This window comes from Loxodonta africana, chromosome 1, assembly GCF_030014295.1.
Source record: "Loxodonta africana isolate mLoxAfr1 chromosome 1, mLoxAfr1.hap2, whole genome shotgun sequence".
In the NCBI taxonomy this organism is placed as follows: Eukaryota; Metazoa; Chordata; class Mammalia; order Proboscidea; family Elephantidae; genus Loxodonta; species Loxodonta africana.
The window spans coordinates 3,504,003-3,528,227 of NC_087342.1; the positions used below are offsets into that span (position 1 = coordinate 3,504,003).

The 24,225-nt window shown below is 40.8% G+C and overlaps 1 protein-coding gene across 50 annotated transcripts in view; it reads right to left on the bottom strand.

The window, feature by feature from the left end:
* Positions 1-24,225, bottom strand: part of ZBTB20 (zinc finger and BTB domain containing 20) — a 1,035,663-nt gene that overhangs the window by 214,713 nt on the left and 796,725 nt on the right. The window lies entirely within an intron of this gene.

The following is a 24,225-nucleotide window of genomic DNA, read 5'->3' on the forward strand; positions in this document are numbered from 1 at the left end:
GTTTTCATTGGCTGATTTTTTTTTTTTACCAGGCCTTTCTCCCTAGTCTGTCTTAGTCTGGAAGCTCTGCTAAAACCTCCTCGGCATCACAATAACATGCAAACCACCACTGACATTGACACTGGGTAGTGGCTGCAACACGAGGTGCATTGGCTGGGAATTGAACTCAGGTCTCCATCATGGAAGGCAAGAATTCTACCACCAAACCACCACTGCCTCCCATAATAGAGTAAACAAAGAATCTTAAATAAGAGGACTAACAGATCATGCCTTGAGGAAAACATCAGTACATGTTTGGAATCTAAGGCAAAAAGTAAAGATACTTGCTGCTTGTCAAGATTATCAACACTGCCCCACTGGAGGTTTTATTTCTTCTCCTTTTACACACACAGGTAACATTCTTTTCCTGGGGGTTAACATTCTGTGATAAGGGTGGTAAGGATGGCAACCAGAAATTAATGGCAAAGTTGGGAATGAAACTCGGACCTTCAGGTTCTGTTTCTGAGTCCAGTCTATGTCTTCCAAAGTCTTCAGTTTACTTGTTGTGGTCCTGCTGGGGCCTGTGACAGAAGATATGGTGGGGGCAGGATTCCTTATTGGGGCTACATGACTCCAGAAAACAGTGCTCTACCTTCCCATCAGGACTTTTTGTTTTTCACTTGTTTCCTCTTTTCTCCTAGACTATCAACCTCTCCAGCACCTGTGTGCAGATGGGCCTGGCCATGTGCACTCTATTCCGCTGCTCCCTGCTGTTGAGCGATGCTGGAGAAAATCACAAAGCTCTGTAGCCTGGGCCCATCCTGGGTCACGGCTTCCAACTGAAGCTGGGGCTTCAGAACCTTTTGGTGATTCTTTTATATGTCCCTAGTCGTTTTTCCTTTTTACTCCCTGAGTTTTCATTTATTACTCTGTTTAACTCCATATGACCTACTCCCTACCCTTCACTCCCAGCTATTAAATAGAGAAAACAGAGGCCCTAATGGCCATTCCCAGCATGCCTCCTCTGTTACTGAACCCACCCCTAGCACCTCAGAGTTCCCTCTTTCTGGTATGGATGTCCTCCTCCAGGAGCTTATTATACCAGTTATTCCTTCTTACTTCTATATTTTCAATTTTTCAACTGTGGGCCAAAACATGCTTTAGCTACCTTCATCTGAAACAATAAATAACAACGATAACAAACTAACCAACAACAAATGATCAAAGTCTTCCTCAGGCCTGCTGTATCACCTCTAAGCCTTCCTAAACTCTTATTTTTTCCTAAACTCATTAAAACCTGGTTTCTCTAGCTGTGTTCCTCATTAAACTAATTTTTCCAAGGTTACCCCAAACCTCCAAGTTATCAGTGCCCTAGGTCCATTCTTCAACCTCATCATTTTCTTTCTTTTGCTTTAAAGTCAGGTTTATCGGAGTATAACTTACAGGCAACAAAAATTCACCCATTTTACATCCTTGTACAGTTCTATGAATTTTGACTTCTATGTCAGTTCCCTGGTGCCCGTAAAACAAAGCCCAAACTTCTCTGCTTCATATACAAAGTTCTTCAGAATCTCTCAGTAGCCTCCCCGACGTATCTCATCATTTGGCCATACCATGCTACTCAGCATTCAACAAAATAGTGTAGGTACATTCATGCCACTTGGACTTTCTTCAGGTTTCCTCTCTATAAACAGATATTTCTTTTTCTCTGACATAGTAAACACTGTTTCACATGGCTACATCAATTTTCATATAGAATCGAAAAACAAGATGTTCTTTTGAGAGGCTAATGTTTTCCATAATAGAAGTCAACCACCAAAACGTTACTATCTGAAGGTCTCCATTCTCTCCTGTCCTTCGGCTTAATGAATTACTCGTGAACCATCCTTGAGCATCCTGGAATACTGTTTAGCTCATTCATTCATCAAATTCTTGTTGAGTACCTACTATGTGCTAGGCACTGCTCTAGATACTAGCAATATTTATGATTACCATCAAAATGTTACTGCTTCTAAGCCCCTTAAGGGCAAGACGGGGTATATTTTTGCTCATTACTATATTTCATAAGCTCAGCATTGTACATGCATGCATGGTGCACAGAAGAAACTTAAAATATGTTTGCTGAATGAAGGAATATGAACTTCATCACGTTACTGCCTCTTTGGTACACCAATAAGCTATTCATCTATCCATCAGCACAGGCTTGTTCATTCAGCAAATATTTACTGAACTCCTACTATGTGTCAAGCACCATTTTAGGCACAGCGAATAAGGTGACGGACAGGAAAAAATCTCCACTTTCGTGGAGCTTCAATTCTAGAGGGGCAAACAGACATGAAACAAGTAAATAAGTTATGTAATTTCAGTTTGTGCCCCACACTGACAGTCACAAGCTTTTATCCTCTAAGCCCTTTAACTCTTGAACAATGCTTAGGATATTTAGTAATACTTAAAAATATCCCCAAATACCATGCCTCATTATTTTCCTTACATTCCTGCAGTCTCTATATAAGCCCCAAAATATCTCTAAGATTAATCAATTTAAGCTGCTCTCTAGCCTTTCTGATTTAAGCATGGTTTTTAGCAGTTTCAGTGGTAGTACAGATAAACACATTATTTCACAGTCTACAAAACAATGAAGGCTTAAAGTGGCGGGAGGTTAATCTACAAGGCAGAGCACAGGTTAAAATGGTTGGGGCGGGATGTCCCAAAAGCTGGGTTTCTCAGTCAGTCAGTCCTTGAACACATATTTCTTAAGCACCTACTCTGTGCCCGACCCTGCGCTGAAGAGAGTAGAATTGTGAACAGAGCAGGCACGACACTGACCCCTGCTGAGCTTACATTCTAAAGGGGGCACAACTAACCAACTAATCTCACAGTTCCTTAATTACTAATGTGATAACAATATATACAGGAGAGGACCAAGGAGCCTGGGCGGCGCAAGCGGTTTGCAATCAGCTGCTAACTGAACGGTTTGTGGTTTGAACACACCCAGTGGCCTGCGGAAGAAAAGGGTTGGTGATCTGCTTCCACAAAGATTACAGCCTAGAAAACCGTATGGGGCAGTTCTACTCTGTCACGCGGGTCACCAAGTGTTGGACTGACTTGATGGCAGCTAACAACAACAACAATAACTACAACAGGAATGCGCCGAGGTCAGGGGACTGTGCTATGAGGAGTTTCTGAGAAGGCTTCCTTTGGGGTTGGCGTACGGTTACTTGTGAGCAGGAAACACAAAATCTTATATTTCTTCTTCCTCGTTCCCTTTCATGTGTGTACACACTTTCAAATACTTAAAAGCATTCTTCAGATATACTAAGAATACCAAAGCTAAACAAGAGAGGACTCTCTAGAGGAAAGGGGCCAAAAATAGAAGGAAAAAAAAAACCCTAATCTCACCATTTGTTTTGAAAACACCCAAAATGATTAAAACATATCATAAACTAAAACATATGAACTAATCACTTGCCAAGTTTCATTTTTAAATCAAAGCCATTTCTGAGGTTCATAAACCGAAAAAAGAGTCTTCAAGTATGAACTTGTGTTCTTCTTTTCTTGGCCCTCAGTTGGCTTGAAGCATTTGCTGTGAGGCTGTATGGTGAAAAACGGATCCAGCTGGTTAGGAGCATGTGGTATGTGTTTACTCGAATGTAAACTCCATGAGATCAGGCACATTGTTCCTAGCTCTATTCCTGATGCTTGGAGAGTGCCTGGAAGATAGTGGGGACTCCATAAATACTTGCTGAATGACTAAATGAATGAATATTCTGGTCCTTTGAAGGAACCTTCCAACCTTCTTTTCCTACCCAAGCCACCTCTTACTTCAGGCCAGGGGTTCTCAACCTGAAGCAATTGATTTTGCCTCTACCGAGGCTTTTAGGAGTCCCTGGATGGCGCAAATGGTTAAGCACTTGATGACTAACAAAAAGGTTGGTAGTTCAAATCTACCCGGATGTGACTTGGAAGAAAGTCCTGGCAATGTATTTCTGAACGATCACAGCCCTTGAAAATCCTGTGCACAGTTCTATTCTGAAACACATGGGGTCACCACGAGTCAGAACTGACTTGATGCCTGCTGGTTTGGTTTCTTTCTTTCTTTCTTTTTTTGGAGTCATTTTTTGTTGTGACGACAAGACAGGTTGTACTGGCATCCAGTGGGTGAAAGCTGGGGGTGCTGCTAAACATCCTATAATACACAAGATAGCCCCCCCGCCCCCCACAACAAAGAATTATCTGGCTCAAGGTATCAACAAGGTCAAGGTTGTAAAACCCAGCCTCAGGCTCAGTATTTCTTTTAAGCTGTACCTGGGAATACAATTCTCTGTCTTTGGGAGGAGGCTCAGTCCTAGAAGAAGACACCAGAAGAACCTCCTTGATTCATCCGCTTTCCTTTGTGACCCGACAGAACTGCTTTCACTCTAAGGCCCGTTCAGAGATGGCCATTTTTTCCTTTGCTCCCCACTGGGCCAATATGCAGTTGCTGAGGAAACCACCTGAAAAAGTCTGTCCAAACGATGCCACTGGATAATTTTTACAGCTGTGCAGTGGTAATTTCCCGGAGGTAACCTAAGATCATATCTTAATTTCAGTAAAATGAGCTTGTTTAGAGACGAGTCATGTATCTGTAAGGAAAGAGGGCCTCCTCCTATAATTCAATCAGCTTATCCATGTCTGGTCAGGATCAGCGCATCAATCTAGCTTTATTCATGATAAATAAACTCAACTTCAAGGATTCCACCCAAAACCAATAATGTGCCTGTAGAGACTGGTTTTCTGGCATTTTCTGCTGCTCCTTGCTCTGCCCTGAGTATTAAAATACTAGTATTTGATTCCAGTTTCAATGGGGGAAACTTCTGCCGTGCCAAAGAAGTGCATGTTTTCCCCACTAGGGTTATTCCGGTCATGGTGGTGCTGTGGCGTGTGTCCCAGTTGCCATGGAGACCGCATACACCAGAGGTGTAGCCTTACGATTGACACATTTTGCAGAAGGTTTTTGGAGAGATAAAGACAAGACACAAAAAAGAAAGTGAGACTGCCAACAAAGAGGCACAGCAAAGAAAAGTGCCCGGCAATCACAGATTTCAGGAAATCGGAACGACAGAGACTACAACTTCTACTATAAAACCAATATAAGTTTCCACTCAAATGCTGCCTCTGTCAGGAAAATTCCAAGAAGAGGAAGACAGACAGACGTGAGACATTCTCAAAATACACAAATAAATTGACCTACAGAGGTATAACGGTAACAAAAAGGGTATGGCAAGAAAATATTTTTAAATAATTCAAGGCAAGGAAAAAATGTTTTAAAAAATCTAAGAGAACAATAAAATTCAAAGTTTTGTTTCTATAGAATGGCTGACTTCCAAAAAGCCTGGCCCTGAGGGAGTCACTTATGTTATGAGTGCCTCTGCTTCCTTTCCCGGGAGTGGAAAGAAAAAGAATAAATATGGCTTTCCTCTCATTGTTTGACAGGGTTCTCCTTAAACATCCCAATGGTTGTTTTATATTATTACAGATGAAGAGGATACACTAAAGAAAACCTGACAAAAATTCTTAGAGAATAGATAAATTAGGAAGCCATTGTTCATAATGCAAACAAACTCATTCCATAGCTTTGCAAAAATAATGACAGCCTCTTGTTCACTTATAGTGTGATCTCGTGTACATCATTTTACTATGTATACAATTTTGAGGTATAAAATTATTACATAAATCAAAGAGTACCTGCACTGTCAAAGCTTCAGTGTTGAGTTGTTGAAATTTTTAAATAGAAAGGAAGGCTGGGTGAATTCAAAAAAGAACCAGACTAGGAAAAACCAAATAAGAGATGACGTGCTCTTTGATGTCCAGTATATACTTGGCAATGATTTTTTACACATACTTCAGGTCAATACATCCACTGCTCATTGGACATCCATATTTTCTGGTTTTAATTATCATCAATATGCGAATGATTCTCTAATCAGTATCTCGGTCCTGACCTCTAGCTCTCTATATCAAATTGGCAATTTCAATTGGGTGTCTCCGAAGCATCCTACTTTCAGCGTGTCCAAAATTGAAATTCACCTTCTCCTTCAACCTGTATCTCCGTCTTCTGTTTCCAGTACACAAACCCATCACCATCTGCCATCAGCCTGAGCTCACACCTGGGAATCTGCTTTAACTAACTGTTCTTTTTCATCATCCCTCAATTAATCACCAGTCCATACAGTAAATTTTTTAATGAACAAAGGAGGTTTTTGTTCATAGAAAGCATTATTAACAGTTAATTGGATTAAAACTGATGTGAATTTATTAAAGTTACAAATTTAAAAAAGCCTAGTTTTCTTTATACCTTTACCTTTAACATGTATACACATATACGTGTGTGTGTACACACACACACACATATATCCTGTTTGTTAATCTAGTAATCTCTGTCTGAAATAAGAAAAACCACTTTCAGGTAGGATGAGGATACCAGTTAGAAAATTTGGGACCTCAAAACGGTTTCAACTGTCGGTTGGGGATTGGAAGAATGAGAGTTAGGGCCTGATCTTGGCGCTTCTTCTGGATTGTTTCCACCAGGATAACCAATGGACACATCAAACACTTCTAGTCATTATCACAAGGGATTCTAAGTCTGTACCCTAACAAGAGGAATTTCACAACCCAAGTCCTTTATGTTGAAGTCCCACTCTTATCTAACTCTTTTATAACAATTACTTTTCACTTGATAGCCTGATAGAAGTAGATTACTTTTTGCCACATCTCCCTCAATCAGGCTCCTTGATCCTAGTGAGCTTTCAGTTCATGATGTCTCTCACACGTCTACCTCTCTTGTCTCCACTGCACCACATTAGCTCAGGTACCATTATCTGTCACCGGGAATATCGCCACAGTTCAATGGCACCACGTCCTCCTTTGTTTCTGAGCCTCTGCACACGTCGCTCCCTGCGCTTAGAACACCCATATTCCCTGATAAACATTTACCGAATGAGAAAAATATAAGTAAATGGTTTGGCTGTTGCTGCTTTGGGTGCTGAGCAAAAACAGTGGCCTATCTAATACTCCGGGTGAACCTGTATAAACTGCTCATACTTTCAAAATTAATTTTGAAGGGTCTGCATATTTCGCCGTGGAGAATCATGGGGCTCATGCAAGAATATTATATTTTGTTTCTAATAAAAACATCTGCAGACTCAGGAAAAGAAGGACTCAGTCTTTTTTTTCAATTTATTCAACCAATACTTAATGAACGCCCTCTATGTGCCAGACACTGTTGTAGGTACTGGTGATGTATCAGAGTATAATACAGGCCAAAAGAGCCTACCCTCAGGGAGCTTATATTCTTTGGCAAGGAGAGACAAAAACAAATATGTAAATTAAATCTACCATAGCTGAAGGGAATAACTGCCATGAAGAAAACTGATGCAAAGAAAGGCAGTACAATTCTAAATACGGTCATTATGAAAGGTCTTACTTAGATGTGAAAATTGAGCAAAGACCTGAACACAGTGAGCAAGCAAGCCCTGAGGAAAGCGTTGCAAGGCTGGGGAGAGCCAATGCAAAATGCCTGAGGTGAAAACACACATGGATGGTTTAAGAACGCGACGAGGCCAAGGAGCCTTCAAAGGAGGAAGGGAGAGGCCAAGCTCTGGATGAGGACAGAAAGGTACCAAGGAAAACTAAGTGTGGAGCACCTTAAGGATAGAGATGCTATTTACTGAGATGAGGAAGATGGTAAATTTTTTAGGTAAAATAAGGAATTCCATTTTGGATACATTAAGTTTGAGGTGTTCATTAGATGTACTGTGGAGATACTGAGTAGCCAGTTGAATATGTCAGCCTGGAATTCAGGATAGAGGCCTGGGCTAGAGATACCAGCTTGATCCATCAGGCTAGGCACAAATGTTAAGAGGGTGAATGCAGATAAAGAAGAGAAGAAGATGAGAGGTTCAAGGATTAAGCCTCTCTAATGTTTATAGGGAAACCCTGGTGGTGTAGTGGCTCTGTGCTACAGCTGCTAACCAAAAGGCCAGCAGTTCGAATCCACCAGGTGCTCCTTGGAAACCCTATGGGGCAGTTCTACTCTGTCCTATAGGGTCGCTATGAGTTGGAATTGGCAGAGGGTTTTTAGAATGTTTATAGGCTGAGGAAATGCGAATATACCAGCAAAGATGACTGAGAGGGGGGAGCCAGGAGAATGCAGTGGGCTGAAAGCCAAGTGAAGAAAGTGTTTAAGGTGGAAAGAATAATGAGCCATGTCATACAATGCTGAGAGGTCAAGAAAGATGAAGACTGAGAGCTCGTTAATGGATTTAGCAAAATGGAAGTCACTGGTGACCTGGACATGAACAGATTCACTGGAGTGGTGGGGGCAAAAGCTGACTAGAGAAAGTTCATGAGAATTAAAAAAGAGGATTGGAGAGATTGATTATAGACATTTATTGAGAAGTTTTGCTATAATAGGTGTTATGAATTGTATCCCCAAATACATATTTTGAAGTTCTCACCCCTGTACCTGTGAATGTGACCTTGTTTGGGGAAACAGAGTATTTCTTGAAGATTGTTGTTGTTGTTGTGAGGTGCTGTTGAGTCAGTTCCAACTCATAGCACCTCACGTACCACAGAAAAAATGTCCAGTCCTGTGCCATCCTCACAACAGTAGGTATGTTTGAGCCCATTGTTGCAGCCGCTTTGTCAATCATTCTCATTGATAGGCTTCCTTTTTTTTTTTGCTGACTCTACCAAACATGATGTCCTTCTCCAGGAATTGGTCCCTCCTGATAATATGCCCAAAGTAAGCTAGATGAAGTCTTGCCATCCTTGCTTCTAAGGAGCATTTTGGCTGTACTTCTTCTAAGACAGATTTGTTCGTTCTTCTGGCAGTCCATGGGATAATCAATATTCTTCTTGAAGATGATATCAGCTAAGTCACAGAGGAGCAGGATGGTTCTTAGTCCCAAGCCCTCCGAGTGATGTCTTATAAAATGGGAGAATAGACATACAGGGAAAGACACTATGTAAGGATCTGTCTATGAGCCAAGTAATGCCAAGAAATGTTTGGGGCCACTAGAAGTGGAAAGAGACAAGGAGCAATCTTCTTCTAGAGCTGACAGAGGGAGCACATAGCCCTGCTGATGCCCTGAATTCTGATATCTGGCCTCCAGAACTATGAGAAAATAAATTTCAGTTCTTTAAAGCCGTCCACTTTGTGGCATTTTACCGTGGCAGCCCTTGGAAACTAATACAACGGGGCAGCAGCTGGTGGGGATGCAGGGTCAGGAGAGGGTATTTTTTTGTTTGTATATTTGTTTTTTTAATTTTACAGTGCTTTAAGTGAAAGCTTACAAATCAAGTCAGTCTCCCATACAAAAATTTATATATGCCTTGCTATATACTCCTAGTTGCGCTCCCCCAATGAGACAGCATATTCCTTCTCTCTACCCTGTATTTACGTGTCCACTCAGCCAGCTTCTGTCCCCCTCTGCCCTCTCATCTCCCCTCCAGACAGGAGTTGCCCACATAGTCTCATGTGTCTACTTAAGCTAAGAAGCTCACCCCTCACCAGTATCATTTTCTGTCCTATAGTCCAGTCCAATCGCTGTCTGAAGAGTTGGCTTTGGGAATGGTTCCTGTCTTGGGCTAACAGAAGGTCTGGGGACCATGACCTCCGGGGTCCTTCTAGTCTCCGTCAGACCAGTCTCCGTCTGGTCTTTTTATGAGAATTTGAGGTCTGCATCCCACTGCTCTTCTGCTCCTTCAGGGGTTCTCTGTTGTGTTCCCTATGGTAAGGTGGAGGATAGATCATAAGAGAGAAATTTAAGGAACTGAGAAGCAAGGTATTGGAAGGATTATACATTTAGATAATGAAATAATCAATAATTGTGATAGGGTAGAAATGGAAACAAGTTGTAGTGATGCAGTGGCTAAAATCTTCAAGAAATTGGGGGTGGCGACCAACAGGTGAGTAGATGATTGCAACGAGGAGGGGTAGTGGAAACAAGGAACTTTCCTACCCCCTCCAAATTTGCCTCTTTACACTTTCCATCTTCTGAGTTTATATGACTGGCAATTACAAACTTTTAGTCTTTCAGACTAAAAAGCAAACCCTGCTGTTGGTGAGTTGATTCCCACTCATAGGGACCCTACAGGACAGAGTAGAACTGCTCCATAGGGTTTCCTGGGAGTGGCTGGTGGATTCAAACTGCCGACCTTTTGCTTAGCAGCCAAATGCTGAACCGCTGTACCACCAGGCCCTGCTCTAAGTCACCTGTAACTTCCCTTTCTCCTTTCTATTCATATCTTCAAGTCCCATGAATTTCCAATTTTAAATATTTACTCCCCTTTTTTCCCATTTTGGGTCATCACTAAATCTATCACTAAGTATAATGTTCTTCACAGCACTGATAACTACCTGAAATTGGCTTGTTCATTTATTTGTTTGTTTGTTTGTTTAAGTTTTTCCCTCATTAGAATGGAAGTTCCATGAGGGGGAAAAGCCTGCCTGGCAAATAATTTACCCTCAATAAATATTTATGGACTGAATTAAGGAATGATTCCACCTCCCTGTCACTGCTGACGAAGGCTGATTTTCTCAGTTCACACGTTGGCTCCCCCTTTTACCTTCCTACCTGTTTCTTCCTATTCTCCTACACAAATCATCCATTTCACTCAGTAAAGTCATTCTACCGCTCCCCGCAAACACCACGTAAATGTCTCTCCTGATGAGCTCATCATATTTCTCCCCTGTTGGTAATGTCAGCTCCCCACATGCCAATTCTTCAAGCCCCAGCTTGGGTCTTACACCCTGGATGACTTTTCCATGATTATTCTGATGCCTGCTGATTTCTGCCTTCTCTAAAATACTGCCATTCCTAATAACATCAGCTTCCTTATATTTCCTAATTGTCTCCAGTGTATTAATCTTCTCTTTTCACTTTAAATATTCATTTTGAATTTTTTCTTTTTGGCTCAGGGATCTATTGTACACTCCATAATAATGAATGTAATACAGGACAGATAAGGGATGCTCAAAAAAATACCATGGCCTATTTTTTTTTCACTATGGATAGCTTCATTGACGTCTGTCTTCTTCAACATACAGTCTGAGAAATTTGACTCTTTTCCTACCTTTTGTTCTGCTTTTAGCTGAATCTGACTATTCTTCCTTCTATATCATCTTCAAGACCCAAACCATTTCCTCTGCTTGCCATACTGAATTCTACCCCCTTGGATGGTAGTTTCCATAGCTGGAATCATTGCTTTTGCCACTATGGTTCCTGGATTCTCTCGGCAGTTTTTGTATATTCAGAGCATAGCTGCCAAGATCATCTTCCTCCTTGGTAGTTTTGATCTTTCCTTTCTTCCTTCTTTTTAAATCCTGCAATTCTTTTTCATCAGACTTCATGTATCCCCTTAAAAAACCAAGCCAGTTGTGGTCAAGTTGATTCTGACTCATAGTGACCCTGTAGAGCTGAGCAGAACTGCCCCCACAGAGTCTCCAAGGAGTGGCTGGTGGATTTGAGCTGCTAACCCTTTGGTTAGCAGCTGTAGCACTTAACTACTACACCACCAGGGTTTCAATGTATCCCGTTAGATATCATATTTTCCTTGGCTCCATCCTTGGCCAGGTTCTTCACTTTCTCTTCCTATGCTCAGTCCTGGTTTCTCTCTCAATTTGCCCTTTGTCTCGGTTGAGATAATCAGCTTTCACACCTTCTTTCAAACCACCTTGTAGATTTAGAATAGCTTCTCAAATAATATAAAATTTACAATATTTACGAATGAATGACACAATGCCAAGATATTCTGTCTCTTCTCTCAAATAACATCTGAAGATGCACCTGTAGCATTGAGCTCTATATTTAAGATGTTGAATAAGTACCATTCAGCCATCTGTTTTCATTTTTCAGGACCGGCTTAAAAGTTGTATTCTATTGGGGTTGAGGATTGTCTGGCATAGTTCATAAACTGGCCTTTGCTCTGTATATTCCTGCTTCTTTGACAAATAATAAACCATCATAATAGCCCACTGTGTGTTTCTACATTCCACTCATAAATCCCTGGAAAAAGAAACGCTAATAACCAGGGATTCTAATAGAAACACCAAAACAAAACCAACCTCTTCCCATGTTTTCCTACCATAACATATTTTTCTAGAAACTTAGATTTTAATGAATAATTGCCTACTTAAGTCATTTACAAATTGTTCCTTTGCCAATATTATGTATCATATCAAATGCCTTTGTGGTTTATAGAACAGGGGAAAAACAACTCGAAGATTCCAGCTATGTGGGGGACCAGAGCAAAAGCAGCAAAATAAAAGGTTTACTCTGCTGGGCGCACAGTTTGTAAGAATTAGTTTCACGAGAAGAACTACTTGACAGAATATATGCCTCCCTCCAGCTCCCCTTCCCTCTTCCCCTTTTCCCTTTGCCACTCCAGGTCTGTTTTCAATAACGGAAGACTTGCTTTTTACTTCTCTCTCTCTCTCTTTTTTTTTTAATTCCAGGTGGGCAGTATATCATTTTGTGCAAAAAAAAAAAAAAAAAATCTGTTTTTCCTGTGAATATAACAAATGGTCTAATAGAAGCTGCTCCGTGACAACAGAGGAGTCTTAATGGGTGGGGTGCCTCCATGTTTATCTGGAGATAAAAAAAAAAAATAAGCCACATTTAAATTCCAGTTTTCCAATGAAGACCAACTTGCTCTAATTGTCTTGTTACCTCAGTGGCCACTAGATGGCAGATCCAAAAATCTGATTGGAGCTTCACAGGAGGGCAATTCTTGTAGGGAAGTAGCATGCTTCTGGCAGTCTCTCTAGCACTAGTTTATCAATAAGCCTCTGCAGTTAGCCAAAACCTTGGGTGGATAAGGCGATATCCGTATTACTTCACAGGGCTGTGGTGAGGAGGAAGCTCTTTAATATCCTGGATGTGGAGCGCTGTCATCACATACTCACATGTCCAGATACGGCTAGGTCATTAGACTTCTATCAGCAGACATTTTCGGGTCTGGTTTTTATAAACGTTCAGCTGTATTCCATTATCTAGTGGTCTTTGCAATACCTTGCCATAATCTCGGGGGATAAAAAGTAGTTGCCTCATCTGCCTCTGTGAAAACACATGGGATGACTCTCAAACACACTGGAGTGAAAGTGTAAGTAGCTGTACTCTTGTACTATTTAGCAATACCTATTCAACTTTTTTTTTTTTAATTCAACAGTAATGTTAACTTAATGTTATATATGTACATTTCCTATAAGGAGCACAGATGGCGTAACAGTTAAGCACTTGGCTCCTAACCAAAAGGTTGGTGGTTTGACCTCACTCACCAGCTTCGTGGGAGAAAGACCTGGTGATGTGCTCCCATAAAGATTACAGCCTAGGAAACCCTATGGGGGCAGTTCTACTCGGTCATGTGAGGTTGCTACAAGTTGAAAATTGACACGATGGCGCCCAACAACAACATATTTCCTACAGTGGGGGCAGGCCATGTAATTGTTTTGGAAAGGAGAATGTTGACACATAACCAAAAAAAACAAAAAACAAAAACCCAAAGTCATTGTCATCTAGTTGATTCCGACTCATAGCAACCCTATGACATGTAAGAGGCCAGTTATTTAACAGAATAAAATAATTAAGCCCCATGATTGAAGATAATATGAGTAAATTTGGAGCAAATTCTTTGTTTGATTTGGTGATGGGAGACTTCTAAAAGTAGGTCTTATGAGATCATCGAAGAAGTCATTCTTGAGCCAAGTGTCTGAAGATAGATTATATCTTTCCCTTGGTAATATTTTTTGGGGGGATTCCTAGATTATCCTGATATAAATGATTTGATGACATGAGCACTGAGCATTTTTCTTTATCTTTCAATGAAAAAACTGACCTTATGATTTTTAAAAGTAAAAAATCATAAGCTCTGAGGTAGTTTATCATTCTCACTTAAGAAAGTCTATTCCAAAGTCAAATTTATTTCTGTAGAAAAGCCGGGACACACATTTTGATATACATTTAAGCATCCATGCCAATTACATTTTTATAACAATGAAAGCAACACAAACTCAATTATAGCCACACAACTCACTCATCGCTCACCTTTTGTTCCCTCTCTCCTTTAAAATTTAGGTAAGAGAATACCAATAAACATGCTGATTTCAGCTACTTTTGCTCTGTATATTTATTTGGACTATTAAATGTCCACATGAGATACTAGAAGAAGAGAAAATATACACTGATCTTCAGAGTAAAAAAAAAAAGGTTTTTTTAATAAGGAATAAATAGAAACTATATTGATTACCACAGAAGAAATTTTGTCAGCCTTAGCTAATTTCCTTTAGCTTGGTGGCAGAATTTAAAATAAGTTGATAGAATAAGTTTATGATGATGCTTTGTGATTATTTCTAGAAAATTGTGGTGAATGGAATTTAAGCCCCCCCCCCCGCCCCGAAAAAAGCTCAACACTTTTACCTTCCTCATAGACATGGCGCTGGAATTGATCATGACTCACGGTGTGAAAGCTGGGAGCGTGATCTACTGGGCCTCTGTTCCTAACCTCTGCAGTGAGGGGCTTTTAAGGAAAAAGCCTGTGATCCCTCCCCACTTTAACATTCAATATCCAGGTTAATAAATTGCTGTGGACTTCAGATTTTGTCGCTGAAACAGACTAATTCTTTCAGATGAGGGAACAGTATTGCTAAGGAGCTTGCACGGAAAGCTAACATTATCTCTGCCAACACGCAGACCCTACGCACGGGGGCGAAGCTACAACTGGTTCTTCTTTCAGCTCCCCCTTCGCCCATTCTGCATCGCTCTGCCACAGACTCTCCCACTGTCTGTAAGTCTAAATTCTACTTGAGAGACCCTGAGCCCCCAGGCAGTCCCCGGCTAACTATCAAAAAAAAAAAATACCTTTACCTTCCTCCTGGCATATAGCTAAATCCCATTTTCCAGCTCTCCTTGCAGATAGCTATGGCCTTGTGACCAAATCCTGACCAATGGAAGGTCAGCAGAAGTGATACTGCTCCTCCTAGCCTGGCCCATAAACAGTTCCTGTGCTAGCACTGCGCTCTCTCTGCCCGTCTGCTGGCTGGATGACCCCCTACCCCCCCCCCACCTACTCTCACCCCCCACCCCGCCCTGCACCTTGGGAGCTATGTGCCAAAGACGACAGAAACTCTGTCAACCTGGATCCCTGACTGGTCTTTACGTGAAGGAAAAAGAAGCTTCCTTCATGTTAAGCCACTGAGATTTGATGCTTGATGTTGTGGTTAGGTGCCCACAAGTTGGTTCTGACTCATAGCAACCCTATAGGACAGAGTAGAACTTCCCCATAGGGTTTCCAAAGAGCAGCTAGTGGATTTGAACTGCCGACCTTTTGGTTAGCAGCCAAGTTCTTAATCACTATACCACCAGGACCCCTTGATATACTATGGAAGCTTATGTTACCTTAAAGGAGGCCTGGTAGTCCAACGGTTAAGTATTCAGCTGCTAGCTGAAAGGTTGGCGGTTTGAATCCACCAGCTGCTCTGCAGGAGAAAAGACTTGGCTATCTGCTCCTAGAAAGATTTCAGCCTTTTGTGTCTGGGGTCTTAAATGCTACCAAGCAGCCATCTAAGTGCACGAATTGGTCTCAACCCAGCTGGAGCAAAGGAGAATGAAGAACACCAAAGACACAAGGTAAATATGAGCCCAAGAGACAGAAAGGGCCACATAAACCAGAGACTCCATCAGCCTGAGGCCCAAAGAACTAGATGGTGCCTGACTACCACCGATCACTGCCCTGACAAGAAACACAACAGAGAATCCCTGATGCAGCAGGAGAACAGTGGGACACAGATCTTAAATTCTCATAAGAAGACCAGGCTTAATGGTCTGACTGAGACCGGAGGGACCCTAACATTCATGGTCCCTGGACCCTTTGATAGCCCAAGATTGGAACCATTCCTGATACCAACTCTACAGACAGGGATTGGCCTGGACTATAAGGTAGACAATGATGCTGGTGAGGAGTGAACTTTGTGGCTCAAGTAGACACATGAGACTATGTGGGCGACTTCTGTCTGGTGGCGAGATGAGAAGGAACAGGGGGACAGGAGCTGGTTGAATGGACACGGGGAATACAGGGTGGAGAGGAGAACTGTGCTGTCTTATTAAGGGGAGAGCAGCTGGGAGGGCACGGCAGGGTGTGTATGGCTCTTTGTATGAAAGACTGACTTGATTTGTAAACTTTCACCTAAAGCACAATAAATAAATTTGAAAAAAAAGAAAAAGATTTCAGCCTTTTGAACCATATGGGGCAGTTCTAGTATATCCTATAGGGTCGCTATGAGTTGGAATAGATTCAGGGGCACACAACAACATATTAACTTGTAAACCCCGTAATCAGACACTGTCTCCCTCCAAAACACTTTATTTTGTCTCTTTGACCATGCTTTTTCACTTTGTAATAATTTCTTTACTAATATGCAAGTTATTTGAGGAGAGTACCTATGTTTTATTCATTTTCTCATGTTCAGTAGAACTCTAGCTAGTTGAATAAATTCTGAATAAAAACACAGCTAGTTTGGAAGCTGCAGAAGGTGGTAAAGCAGCTTTGATTTTAAAAAATCTCTTCAGTTTTTTGTCTTGTCCTACTTAGGTAGAAGGTACAGATGATTCACTTTTTTTTCTTTTGGCATAGAAATATATTGTGACAATCATGGACTTTTCATATATTTTGTGTATGGCCTTCCTAATAACCATACTCTCAAGATAAATTGCAAATTAAATATTTTGAAAAACTTAAAACAATACCAAAAGGAGGGGTTAGTGAAGACCTAAATTGAGAAACATGAGAATCAAGGAAATTTTTTAAATGTCATTGGTTACATAGGGCTTCTACTGCTACAACCACCTCAGAAATTACAGCTACAACTTCAAATACCTCACTGCATATGTGGTACTTCGTCCTCAGTGTCAGGACTGACCACCTTTGAGCCAAAGGTTTTAGACATTTTCATTTCTGTTTTCAGTTGTCCTCATCACTGTTCCTCCCTGAAAGACCTCGCCTTTGGCTTCCCCAACAACCCTTGCCTGATTTTCCTATTCTCTGTGTCTGGAAGTCTGCTTCCATCTTTATTTGGCCCCTCTTTCTGTCCATACTTTGAGTATTGGAATTCCCAGTTATTATGGCCTGTGTTTTTTTTTTCTCTCAAATTTTTTCCTGAGTCACCTCATCCAGGCACATGGTTTCAACTACTACTTCCTCAGAAATAACTCCCCAATTTTTACCTCTAACCCAGAACTTTCTCTTGAGCTTGTAATCAGTTTTTCCTATGGTCTTCTGGACATTTAAGAGAAAACCTAAACATCTTGGAGCCACCTTAAATACAAGTCCTAAACCAAACACATTACCTACTCCTTCTTGGAAAACCTCTTCTATGTCCTTCGGTATTCTCTCTCTTGCTAGGTGATTTCAAGGTGTTGTTGTTGTTGTTACGTGCAGTCGAGTTGGTTCTTATTCTTAACAGCTCTATGCATAACAGAACGAAATGCTGCCTGGTTCTGTGCCATCCTCATAATCATTGCTGTTTGAGCCCATGGTTGTAGTCATTGTGTCAATCCATCTCATTGAGGGTCTTCCTCTTTTTCGCTGACCCGACCCTTTACTTTACCAAGCATGATATTCTTTTCCAGGGACAGTCTCTCCTAATAATATGTCCAAAGTATGTGAGACGAAGTCTTGCCACCCTTGCTTCTAAGGAGCATTCTGTCTGTACTGCTTCCAAAACAGATGTGTTTGTTCTTCTGGCAGTCCATAGTATAGTCAATATTTTTTGCCAGCACCATAATTCAAAGGCGTTCATTCTTCTTTGGTCTTCCTTATTCATTGCTGAGCATCCACACACATATGTTAAAAATCTTAAACTCTTCTTTTGCTTCTCCCTTGCTCCCCTATACAATTAGCTAATTAAGTTTTAAATCCTATAGTGTTTTTACAGTCCTCTGGAGATTTTTGAGGACTGGAGAAGTGAAGAGAGGTTAAAAATAGGACTTCAATGTCAGAGACCTACTATGACGAATGTCTTCATACAAACATTTTTAAAAGGCAAGTAGAAGGACAAAAGGAAGATTACCATATCCTTCCATCATACCAGACGTATACCACAAGCCAGCAGAGAGCCATGAGGGTTGTGCTCAGAGTGAACATTCTCACAACCTGTGTCTCACAACTGGGACTGCTTTGAAAAGAAAGCTGTAGCAATAGAAAGGAAGAGTTTTTGCAGAGATGATAGGAGTTTGCTCACTGCTGCTCCTTCTGTAACCTCTGCAAAAGAAAAGTTAAAAATGGCCCTAGGGGCTCACCCGGCAGGAGCTCCAGGCCTGTGGTTCTCCCTCACTCCTAGATGTAATTGGAACCACTCACATTTGCTTCAAGTATTATATTTTCCATTGACATTCAAATGAACCTTTTCCCTCATCTAATGAGTTGCTTTGATTTCTTGGTCTTCAACTGCATTCTTCAATGTTCTCCACAATTCTTCAAGATTAGTAATAACTTCCCATAGCAACAGAGGTCCTTTTTCTCTCCCTGGCGTGATATATTTATCATCGATTACACAAACCTCCTCTTTGGCTTCCTCCCTTTTCACCACAAGCTTTAACATCTTACATTTTCATTGGATGTACTGCTTACCTAAATTATTTCATGTGTGTTCCCATCCATGGAAATTCATTTTTGTGTGACATAAATCCCTACCCTATTCTATTTCACAGTAATAAAACTTTAGACTGAATTGCCAAAGAGATAGGTAACCAACCACGCAGTTTAAATTAAGTGCAAGATACACATGTTTGAATATTCTGCTCTCTTGTCTAAGATGTGTAGAGGCACATCCCGTTTGTGTCTGAACATTCTGCCATCTTACTCAAGCTGCTGGAGTTAAATCACCTAACAACAGTTTTTTTTTTTTTCCACTTAGATTCAAAAGTAACTGCTGCTATGCAAAAAAAAAACACAAAAACCAAAAAAGCACAGTTATGAAATAACGTGCATTTTTAAAGTCTCTTATACATAATGATTATGGTCAGGCTCCCTCTATGAAAGAAGCAGCTCCATGAGTTGAGCATATGCCAAGGAGATCGAGATTTATCCAGGGATGCCATTCTCATTGATGGTTGTCCCTCAGTACCTGCAATGGTTTCCAGGCCTTGTTCAGGCTAACCTTTGCTAGTTGTGGCAGCCATGGTGAATATCTTATTTATTGGATTTTATTATTAGCATTTAAAATTTTGACATTTGGAAAAGCACAATTGCCCTTCTTTTTGATCCTGTCATTTTTAACGTGTAAGTGTTCAGGCTCTTTCCATTCTTCAGTTTCTCTCTTCTAGCTTCAGAAGATTATCATTTTAAAAAATCACAATTATTTTCCTGGTTAGTGGCCAGAGCGTCTCAAGGCCATATAAAGAAATTTTAATCAGAGGCATCATTCATACAATTTACAAATCAGAATTTACTTCTGCTCCAATTATTTGGTATTTTTGGTGCCATTAGTTTTGGTCTGAATCATCCATTTTATTATGTCTATTCTCCACCATTTCTGCTGCTGTAATAGTAATAATGCTAGATATTTGCAGAGCAGCGTAGAATTTTCAGAATGTTGTCACACACATCATTACTTGATCCTCAATGTGCTCTGTGGTGTAAACAATCACGTATTACATCCATTTTGTAGATAAAGAAACAGAATGGAGAATACTGCGCTGGGTCACATGTGGTAAGTGGTGAGGCCAGAACAAACTCCCGTTTCAGTATCCGTTCTACTACAACACAGTACTGTTGTTAGGTGCCGTCAAGTCGGTTCCGACTCACAGCAACTGTCATGGATTGAATTACGCCCCCCCCCCCCCAAAATGTGTGCATTAACTTGGATAGGCCATGATTCCCAGTATTCTGTGGTTGTCCTCCATTTTGTGACTGTAATTTTATATTGAGAGGATTAGGGTGGGATTGTAACACCACCCTTACAGAGGTCACCTCCCTGATCCAAGGTAAAGGGAGTTTCCCTGGGATGTGGCCTGCACCACCTTTTATCTCAAGAGATAAAAGGAAAGGGAAGCAAGCAGAGAGTTGGGGACCTCATACCACCAAGAAAGCAGCACCAGGAGCAGAGCGTGTCCTTGGGACACGGGGTCCCTGCGCCTGAGAAGCTCCTTGACCAGAGGAAGATTGAGGACAAGGGCCTTCCTCCAGAGCCAACAGAGAGAAAAAGCCTTCCCCTGGAGCCAACACCCTGAATTTGGACTTGTAGCCTACTAGACTATGAGAAAATAAATTTCTCTTTGTTAAAGCCATCCACCTGTGGTATTTCTGTTATGGCAGCACTAGATGACTAAGACAGCGACCCTATGCACAGCAGAACCAAACACTGCCTGGTCCAGTATCATCCTCACAGTCGTTGTTATGCTTGAGCCCACTGTTGTTGGCCACAATGCTTCAAACTATTCCTAACGTTTATTTAACATAGCTTATTTTTCACTGTTTTTAAACTGTACCCTATCCTCTGCATCACTGTAAAATTATCCATGTCATATTCTATTCTGTCTCTTTACTAGACTGCATCCACCCCCTCCAGTTCCCCATTGAACTCACTCAAATGGGAGCTACTCAAGGACAAGCCCTAGTAAGATCCTACCGTGTGTTTTTTTCACGTGGCTCTGGAATTATAAATGTTTGCCTTCTATTAGCCGTGAACTGCTTTCAGATTTTTATGAGTCGGAATAGACTCGACAGCAACAGGGTTTTTTTTTTTCTTCAGATTTTTAAGAAGATATTATAATTATTAGGAGAATCTGAGAGGAAGGTGCGTTATCCATATCAGAAGTTAAAACCAAACCAAACTCATTGCTTTGGAGTCGATTTCGACTCATAACAACCCTACAGAACAGAGGAGAGGTGCCCCATAGGGTTTCCAAGGAGCGGCTGGTGGATTCGAACTGTCAACCTTTTGGTTAGCTGTTGTATCTCTTAATCACTGTGCCACCAAGGCTCCAGAAGTAGAAGAGTAGAAAATCAGGAGAGTGATTGATTTTTTTGAGAGTATCTGGTGAGTTAGAGACAGAGATATGAAAAAAGGCCCGGACCCCTCGTGCTCAGGTACGTCTGTACCACTACGCTCTGAGCGCTGGGGTCAAACAGACTGGCTTTCATGAGAGGCTGTGTAAGCAGCATACACAGCATCCCCACATCCCTTGTGCAGGCTACAACTGTTTAAATGAACTGGGGCTGACTGGACACTTTGTTCTACCGTCATTTATCTGTGTTCCTGCAGCCATGCCTCCACTTCTGAACACTAATCGCTTCTCTAGGTGAGCTTAAGTACCTAATTATTAAGAGCCCTCCAAATTTCTAGTGCCATCTTCAATACGGTTAGTGGCCTTTCTGTCCCATTTGCCCCCTGTGCCTGGAACTGAATCAGTATAGCAAATATTCCTAATGAAGAATCATGAGACAGGGTTAAATTTACAAATTAAGCAATTCCTTTAGTTTTTATGTTAATGCCTCTTATCTTTCAATCCCCACCCTTCATTTGCTTAAAATCCCTCACAGTGGAACAAAAAAAGCAATGGCACTATGGTATTTCAAAACGAAATAATGAAACTGAGGACATGTTCCAGAGACCTGTGTTACCTGTAAGCTCTTGCACAGGGCACCAGATAGCCTAGGCTTCCAGGGAACATTAGGACAATACATTAGCAGATTTAGCATTAATCTCTAGAATCCCAGATTTATTTCCCGTCCAGGTTAAATGTCCTTTTGATTATTATAACAAACAATAATACAAAAAAAAATTGATTATAACCATTAATGGAAGCTTAAAATATTAACTTTTGTAGCTTTGACTCAGTGTCTATAATTAAATGCAAAAAAGCCAAGTCAATGCAATGTTAAGGCTGAGATTCTAAGTGCACAAAAGTCAACAAAATTTAAAATTAAGGTTTCCAGTGCTGCTCTCTGTCTGTTCTACAACACTCAACACATTTTTTTGGTTGTTGTGGTTACCATTTATGTTTCATTTCAATGTGTCTGTGCTAGAGTTCCTGAGAAAGAATATAAGAGCACAATGGTTTAGAATTCAACTTGTAGACGTGTGCCTAGAGTTTCATATAGTCAACAATACTGGAAAAATACAATTATTTTTAAATTGCAAGGCCCCATAGGAGTGATTACCATATTCCTGTATGGGAATTTGGCGATCTCTCCTACACACCCTCTAACCTTCATTTCTGATTACGAACTAGTCATCCTCTGAAGAGGAAGAAGAGTTAATGTTAAAAAAAAAAAAAAAAGGTCCCCCCCCCAAAAAAAAAATCCACCTGTGGGCTGTGACAGAGCATGTGTGCCTATTTCTTCAACGTAGTCAAAGGGCCTTCATTGGTACGAGAGTGACACAGAATATTTCAGTTTATGGGCACCTCTAGGATCGACGACAGTGGGTTGGTAGTGGATAGGAGAACAAGAAAAAGTTATAGAGATGGATAGGGACTCAAATCTTATTACTGCCAGTCAAGGTGACTTGGAGTAAATGACTTAACTTCTCCTGAGTCTCATTACTAGTGTAATAGAACCCACTTTTTTAGAGTTGTCATAAAGATTTCATGAAGTCCCATGTGTAACACAGGCTATGCAAAGTTGTCTTGAAGTTTATAGTGCTAGATCAACTATTACCATTAAAGATTGAATAACCATAAAATAACCATCATTTGGCTCTCCGTAGGTGTTGGTAAAATACAAAACAATCATCATTTAAGATCAATTTCACTGAAAGATATATGTAGTCACTTCTTAAAAAGAATAGTTCCCTGAGTTTAGGCGTTTGTCTATGGCTTTTTACTGAGCGCCCCTGTATGTTCAATATGTGATTCATGGAAGTACATCAACTAACACTGAAAGGAGGTGCACTAAACAAATTCTTGGTTATGGGGCTTCCATGCCTGGTATTTTCTTCAAATTTTATGAAACATTTGTGTCTAAATAGAGAATTATGCTTGAGAAATTCTAGTCCAACATGCAATTTAGAAAGAAAGTCATAAATCATAAATATCAGGGTTTAAAGCTAAAGTACCACCTCCACCATAGCTATAGTAAAAGTTCCCAAGTGCATTCTGGCAGGAATAAATGCCAGCCGCAAAGCTCGCTGCGGACGCTGCAGAGGCCAGGAAGGTAGCCAAGTGAACAAACAACTACGGTAGGATTATTCTCATTTGGGATGAGTCCATTCAGACAGGAGTTAAAGGATGGGGGTGCTGTAGGGAGAATAAGGGTGAGAGGGGAGTCCTTTTGCATCTGAAAGCAGCTACATTACCTCCTGGAACAAAAAGGAAATTTTTTTTTCCCTTCAACAGTAATCTCCTTTAAGGTCTAGTGGACTCCTACACAAAAGATACATGTGTTCCACCTTCTTGTTTTTCTCCTCTGGCAGCCAGGTACCCAGGCAGGGTTCAGGTGAATCAGATCCATCCAGACTAGCATCCAAAAAAACCCAAACCCATTGCCGTTGATTGGATTCCAACTCATAGCGATTCTATAGGACAGACTAGGACTGCCCCATAGAGTTTCCAAGGAGCACTTGTTGGATTTGAACTGCTGGCCTTTTGGTTAGCAGCCATAGCACTTAACCACTACGCCACCAGGGTTTCCTTAGCTACTATAAAAAAAAAAAAAACCAGTGCCGTCGAAATAGATTCTATTAAAAAATAGACTGTTTCCAGCATGAGTCAGAAGGGCTAATTCTTCACTTTCAAACTTAATGTCATTCAAGGGTTACCTTATTCCACATAGGTAAGTACTGATACTCTGCAAAAATGTAAAAACCTCACCTCATGTGCCACACAATTTGATCTAAATAGACACATATGTTGTTAACCAAAAAAGGCCAAAAAAGTGGTGTTCTCCTTGTAAAGCAGATGGAATTAAAGAGATTACGCAAAGCTAAGGACCCTATTTTAAAGCACGCTAGCTTTCTACACACTAAGACTTATATTCCCCAAGGTTCTTGATAACACCGGTTTAGATTTTTAAGACTAAGCAAAAAGTTGAGATTTCAGCAGTCATATAAACAAAAAGAAAGCAATGGCTATCTGCTAGAAAGGAGAGTTCTCTTTCTGTAATAGCGTAACTCCAAAACATTTGAAGTTTTTGTCTTTTTAAGGTTTTCAGAAGATCTCAGGATATAGGCAAGTATCGTTAAACATTCCCCTCCTCATTTCAGGAAACCAC